General features: G+C 38.3%; 1 non-coding gene across 1 annotated transcript; it reads right to left on the bottom strand.

Annotated features, from left to right (window-relative positions):
- Window positions 1–5304: 5304 nt before the first annotated feature.
- Window positions 5305–5411, bottom strand: LOC145019012 (small nucleolar RNA R71). The gene has a single exon (XR_013667332.1). It is a non-coding gene; the product is annotated as a small nucleolar RNA R71 (small nucleolar RNA).
- Window positions 5412–6316: the final 905 nt, after the last annotated feature.

Genomic DNA, 6316 nt, shown 5'->3' with positions numbered 1-6316 from the left:
GATCCTCCATGTTTTAAATGTTTAAAACTTGCCCTCAAGTTTTGAAATTTATATTTGTGATTAAAAGGTTTTAATTTAGACAACTTAAATTTCAAACCCTACGTTTTAAAAGGTTTAAAACACAACCTTATACTAATATGATATTACTAGAATAATATATATATATATATATATATATATATATATATATATATATATATATATATATATATATATATAACTAAATGCTAGTCTTACCGTTAGTAGGCCTCATTCACGAAGCCGATCTATAATGTGGGTATAAGGTTGCGGCCTATAAAATGGCGCTTAATGGGTGTACACTCACACCCACCGCTTGCTTGATTGGTGGAGGGTCGTTAGCTGAACGGGTAGGATAGGGCAACCTCATCCTCTCATTAAAAGTATAATAAGAAATACAAAGTAACTACACGTCTTAAAAAAATTTCCCAATCTTAGTTACTTTAGGAAGAGTGAATTGATGCAATCCCATGAAATTACACTTTGCACCCTTGCTAAGAAGTTAGTGGAGCGTGTGTGGTTTACCGGCACACTAATTGGTTCTAAGCGAAGGTGGTTGATATGTGCATAATTAGTTAGTTATTTAACATATATTCTTAGTTATTTTTGATTAATTATGAGAATAATGTGGACAAAAGGTACTTAAAATGTTGTGAATTGTGTTTTCAGTCCAAAAGATATGCTTGGAGGCGAAAAGGAGAAAAGGAAAGCAAGTGAAGATTAAAGAGTGAAAGAAGGAGTTCTACTCGGCGAGTAGATCGACCCTACTCGGCGAGTACACGACGATATGCCAGAAGATAAATACGACTGCTAATTCAAGATGGATAAGATCAATGGGGGTATGTTCATTACTCGGCTTGCGAGATCATTTGGGATCTTGGAATTTCCGCAAGCTCAAACGCTAACGATTATCCACCCTCCTCCGTTCAACACTGCACTTTATAGGAGGGCTCGGATAGTTGAAAATTTTGGTGATTCTTTTACTATCCCGAATGAGGATGAGCCGGCGGTCCCCGAGGAGCCAGGAAGGCAGGTTAGGCCAAGGAGCGAGCAGGTACGAGAAGACCCACCGGTTATTCCGGTGGAGGATAACAAGGGATGGAACCAAGTGGAGTATCGACACTACTTGGATGATATAGGTCGAGGGGTTAATTACACCAATCAATCCTTCGAGTATCTTTTCCAACAAATGCATATTGCCCCGCGACCGGGACCCGACTACCCTTACATTATGGATTGGGACGAAAGGATGCGAAGAAGGGGTGGAGAAGGAGGTAGTGGAGCTGGAGGAGCCGGGATGGAAGAGGAAGAATGAAGATTTTATTTGATTTTGTTTTGTTTGGTTATGATGTTTGTTTTAAGACAATTGTGGACATGTTGAATTTGGCTATGTGGTTGGAATATTAGTGTTACTTTTAGTTTTCTTTTCAGGTATTGAAGCTAGGAAGCATGCTATTTAGCAAGGGTCAAGAGAGGAATGAGAGTCTTTATGAGTGATTATGGAGTCTTGTTCCTAGGATTGAGTCCGTACGAATCGACAGTTTATTGAAGTGTTGCTGCTTAGGAAGTTCACAGGAGAGTACATTTATATTTCTATGTCAACACTAGCGTAAAGAGAGACAGTAGTTCATAAAACTCTGGAAATATAAGCTCTACTCGCCGAGTGCACTAATACTACTCGGCGAGTACATCTGCTTTTGCACGAACTACTTTGCCAATCGAGTTCTACTCGCAGAGTAGCCAGCTGCAGGAGGAGTTTCTGATTTTTTCTGGCTAGTTTTCCTGCGCCATTCATACACTCTTTATGAATTACTACTGAGGATTGTGCAACAACCCTTTTTTTCCTTGGAGTTTTCGAGCTATCAACCACACGAGACGTATGACGCCCGTGTCATGGATGAGCTGTTCCCATGGTTAAAGTCACTTGAAGAAGGAGTTGAAGAAGAGAGTGTCAACCTAGCGACTGCTACCCCAGGGGAGTTTGTTCCAACTTTCTCTCTATTTTCATTTTTTTAGTTGTTATAATATGCAATGAGGGCATTGCATAAAATAAGTGTGGGGTAGGGGGTTAGTCATATCTTAGAACACTTAGAATCTTAATTTAGGCTAATTTTTAAAAAAATTTGTTGCATATCAAAAAATGCTTAGGTCTTAAATTAGAAAATTTTGGTAAAAATTAGGATTCCATATTAGAATTGTGTTAATAATATCATGAGAACCCAAATGTTTAGTTGAGCCTATACACGTTCTAGTGCATTTGTGGCTTCCTTATTTCAGTGAAATCATGAGACAAAAACACGACCTTGCTCAGCCTGAGGGATGCAATATGTTTAGTAGCCTAAACCTGAAATGTATCCAGGAAAGTTTTTATCATTAGCCAATAAAGGTTGAGATTGAGCGCCCCTGATTAAGCATGTAGGGATTTGAGTGAAAAAATATATTGAGAAATACATGGAAAAATAAAAGAAGAAGAATTGCTAGAAAAGTTATAGGAATTTTGGAGCAAATGAAGTGAAGATCTGAAGATCAAATTTCAAGAAATCCAAAAAGTTGAAGATACCAAAAGTCAATACAAGTTGGTGAATTCAAAGATATCCAAGATCAAATTATCAAGAAAGTGAAGAATTCGAAGAATTCCATAGTGGTATCGAAAAGTTGTAATTCTAGAATATGTATGCTTGGGTTGCTCAATTAAAAATACCTTGAGGGTAAAGAGATTTTCTGAGGATGGATTCGGAGGGTTGCATAAAATGAGCATAGTTCGGGGTGAGTGGGCGAATGTTTATGAGGATTGTGAGTATTTGAAGTATGGGGGGGTTTTTAGGAATTTTAGACACAAATGCATGCGTTGCGGTCTTGGCATAATGGCTGGGTTGGATTGGAGTTATTAATGTGATTTTAATGTGTTTAAAATTTAGTTTTGCTTGGGGGCAAGCAAAAGTCAAGTGTGGGGTATTTTGATATGTGCATAATTAGTTAGTTATTTAACATATATTCTTAGTTATTTTTGATTAATTATGAGAATAATGTGGACAAAAGGTACTTAAAATGTTGTGAATTGTGTTTTCAGTCCAAAAGATATGCTTGGAGGCAAAAAGGAGAAAAGGAAAGCAAGTGAAGATTAAAGAGTGAAAGAAGGAGTTCTACTTGGCGAGTAGATCGACCCTACTCGGCGAGTACACGACGATATGCCAGAAGATAAATACGACTGCTAATTCAAGACGGATAAGTATGGACCTACTCGGCGAGTTGATTCTGCTACTCGCCGAGTACCCCCTGTTTTGGGATATCTATAAAAGATGAATCCTTATCCCATGGGAAGGGATTCCTGGCGATTTTTGAAGGATTAGCTGCGACTAAAAGGTTCAGAAGGCGCTAAGGAACCCTAAGCTTCAAGAGTTGGAAGAATTCAAGCAATTAGGTTAATTCTACCACTTAGACTTAGGAATTAAACATGTTTGCTTTAATAAACTTTGTTTTTGTGTTTGTTTCTACTGCAACGATGAGCTAAATTCATTTTTGTTTCTGTTTGGGGAATACCAAAGAACTCCTATGGTTTAATTATTAATTTTTGCTTAATTGTCTATTGGTGATTTATTAAATTAAGTTTGTTAAAGAACCTTATGTATTAATCACTACTATTTTCTGTTAATTGGAAGGCAATTAGGTTGCATGAACATCACTTAATTGTTAACCTCATATGTCTATGTGAATGCTAAAACGTATGCTTAGAAGTAATGATTATGAAACTAAGATTAATAAGAAAATAGGAAGATTAATGGGTGAGCTTGTTTGAGAAACCATCAACAAGAGGTTAATTGAATTAATAACTTAATTAACCATTACAAATCTTATTTAATCCAAATAATTAATCTAGGGAATTAATTAGTTTAAACACTTGATCAACGCTTAAATTAGTTTATTGTCTAAGGGTTAGGAGTAATGAATATGAACCTAACTATTATAATTGGTAACCAATAGCAATTAATCCACCTTAACTTAAATAACCATAGGAGTGAATTGGTTGAACCTAAATAGAAACATCTTTATCAAATTTGGTGAATAGTTGTTGCTTTAGTTAATTAGTTAATTTAGTTTGTCTAAGTTTCTAGTCTTGCAAAACTAGAGAAAAACCCTTTACTTTTATTATTTGTTTTAGTTAAAATTAGCTATTAGTTTAATTGCCTGTTCCCTGAGTTCGATACCTCACTTATCAATCTATACCACTTAAAGACAGGTTCACTGCCTTTGTGTGCTCAAATTATTAATAAAAAGTAGGGATAAAACTAGTTGAATTTACACACATCAAGTTTTTGGCGCCGTTGCCGGGGAACGGTTCTAAATAATTAAGCTAATTCCTAATTTTTTTGATCCTTTGTGTGAGTTTACTTGCATAAAGTTCATTTATTGCAATTTAGTAACTGGTAATTAGGTTTTAGTATCTGTTTTAGTTAGGTTAAAACTTAGAATTTTTTTTGAAATATCACTGATACTCGCCGAGTGCACTCGCACCTACTCGGCGAGTAACAGTTTAGTCAGCAATTTTTTTTTATTTGTTTACAATCTTTTTGTTCTTTTTATGTTTTTTTTTTATTTGATCAATTTCAGGACTTTCATGACAAGAGGAGAAAACACACCACTGGTACCCCCGTTTGAAGACCCCGAATCCACATTGAAAAGAAACAAAGGGAAGGACGTGGAGAGTTCAAGCATACCAAAGAAATCACCATTGTCCAACTTGAAGAATGTTTTTGGGAAAAAGAAGAGCAATAAATCAGGAGCTTCTAGCGCGTCTTTGATAATTGAGGAGCCAATTCAAGAAGATATTGGATACGAGACCGAGGAAGAAGAGGAGGCAACGTACGAACAAGAAATCGAATCGGAGGAAGAGTTAGCATTCACTATGGCTAACATTGATGAAATTCCCATGGGAGAATGGAAGAATGGATGCGCGACGACCATGGTCCGGGACTTGTGCAACCCGCAATTCCCGCAACTACTACCTTCGAGCTAAAAGGTCATATCCTAGCTTCAGTCAAGGAAATACCTTTCTATGGGAAAGATCATGAAGATGCCTACAAACATTTGGATGAAGTAAATGATGTTGCTGATTACTTCAACATTCCAAATGTAACCCGCGAAACTCAACTACTTCGGATGCTTTCGGTAACCTTCAAGGATGCTGCTAAAGACTGGCTCAAATCACTTCCCCCCGGGTCAGTCACTACTTGGGCCAGAATGAAGGCAGAATTTATTGATCACTTTTGCCCACCATCCAAGATAGCCAAACTCAAGAAGGCCATTGCAAACTTTGAACAACAAGCTGGAGAGTCTTTATATGAAGCATGGGAGAGGTACAAAAGTCTGCTACGAAATTGCCCACACCATGATCTAAACAGCCAGCAAGAAGTTTCCATCTTTTATGATAGAGTCAATGTCACGACCAGGCAGTTGCTAGACTCACAAGGCCCACTTACAAAGAAGCCACCCCCGGTGATTAAAGAATTGATTGAAGAATTCTCTAAACACTCTAGAGAATACCACAACCCTAGGAATGATGTCACGAGGGGAGCCGCGTACGCTGCTACTGAAGATTTATCCGCGGTCATGGCCATGTTAAAAACCATGGATAGGAGAATGGACAAAATGGATCAAACTATCCATGCCATACGGGTGGGTTGTGAAAACTGCAATGGACCTCACCTCACTAGAGATTGCGATTTGGATGAGAACGGAAACAAAAAGGCACAAGTATGTTATTCGAGTGGTGACCGGTATGATGAGGATTGGTGCAAACAAAAGAAGGAGTGGCTGCCTTACGAAGAGTATAAGAAGGCCAAGGAGGAGAAGTACAGACAAAAAGGGAGAGGCTTTTACCAAAAGGAGGAGCCGGTGCAAGAGAAGAAGCCAAGCTTGGAAGATATGCTAACTAAATTTGTAGCCGCTTCCGAGAAAAGACATAGTGACCATGATGCTGCTATCCAAGAAACAAGAACAATGCTCAGGAACCAGCAAGCATCCATCCACAACATAGAAGCGCAGATTGGGCAACTTGCTCAACAACTAAACCAAAGGTCACCGGGTGAGCTTCCTAGCAAAACCGAGAACAACCCACGAGGCGCACAAGTAAATATTGTTACCACAAGAAGTGGGAAGATCATTATTCCCCTGGCCCCCATTCGAACTGAAGCAACCAAGGACTCACAGAAGGAAGGAACGGAAGAACAAGTCGAAAACCAACACTCACAATCTGAGAGTCCTACTCGCCGAGTAGGACCGATGGACTCGGCGAGTACCC

The sequence above is a fragment of the Lactuca saligna genome, chromosome 9 (genome assembly GCF_052625555.1).
Source record: "Lactuca saligna cultivar CGN05327 chromosome 9, ASM5262555v1, whole genome shotgun sequence".
Lineage (NCBI taxonomy): Eukaryota > Viridiplantae > Streptophyta > Magnoliopsida > Asterales > Asteraceae > Lactuca > Lactuca saligna.
This window is presented reverse-complemented; position numbering and strand designations above follow the sequence as displayed.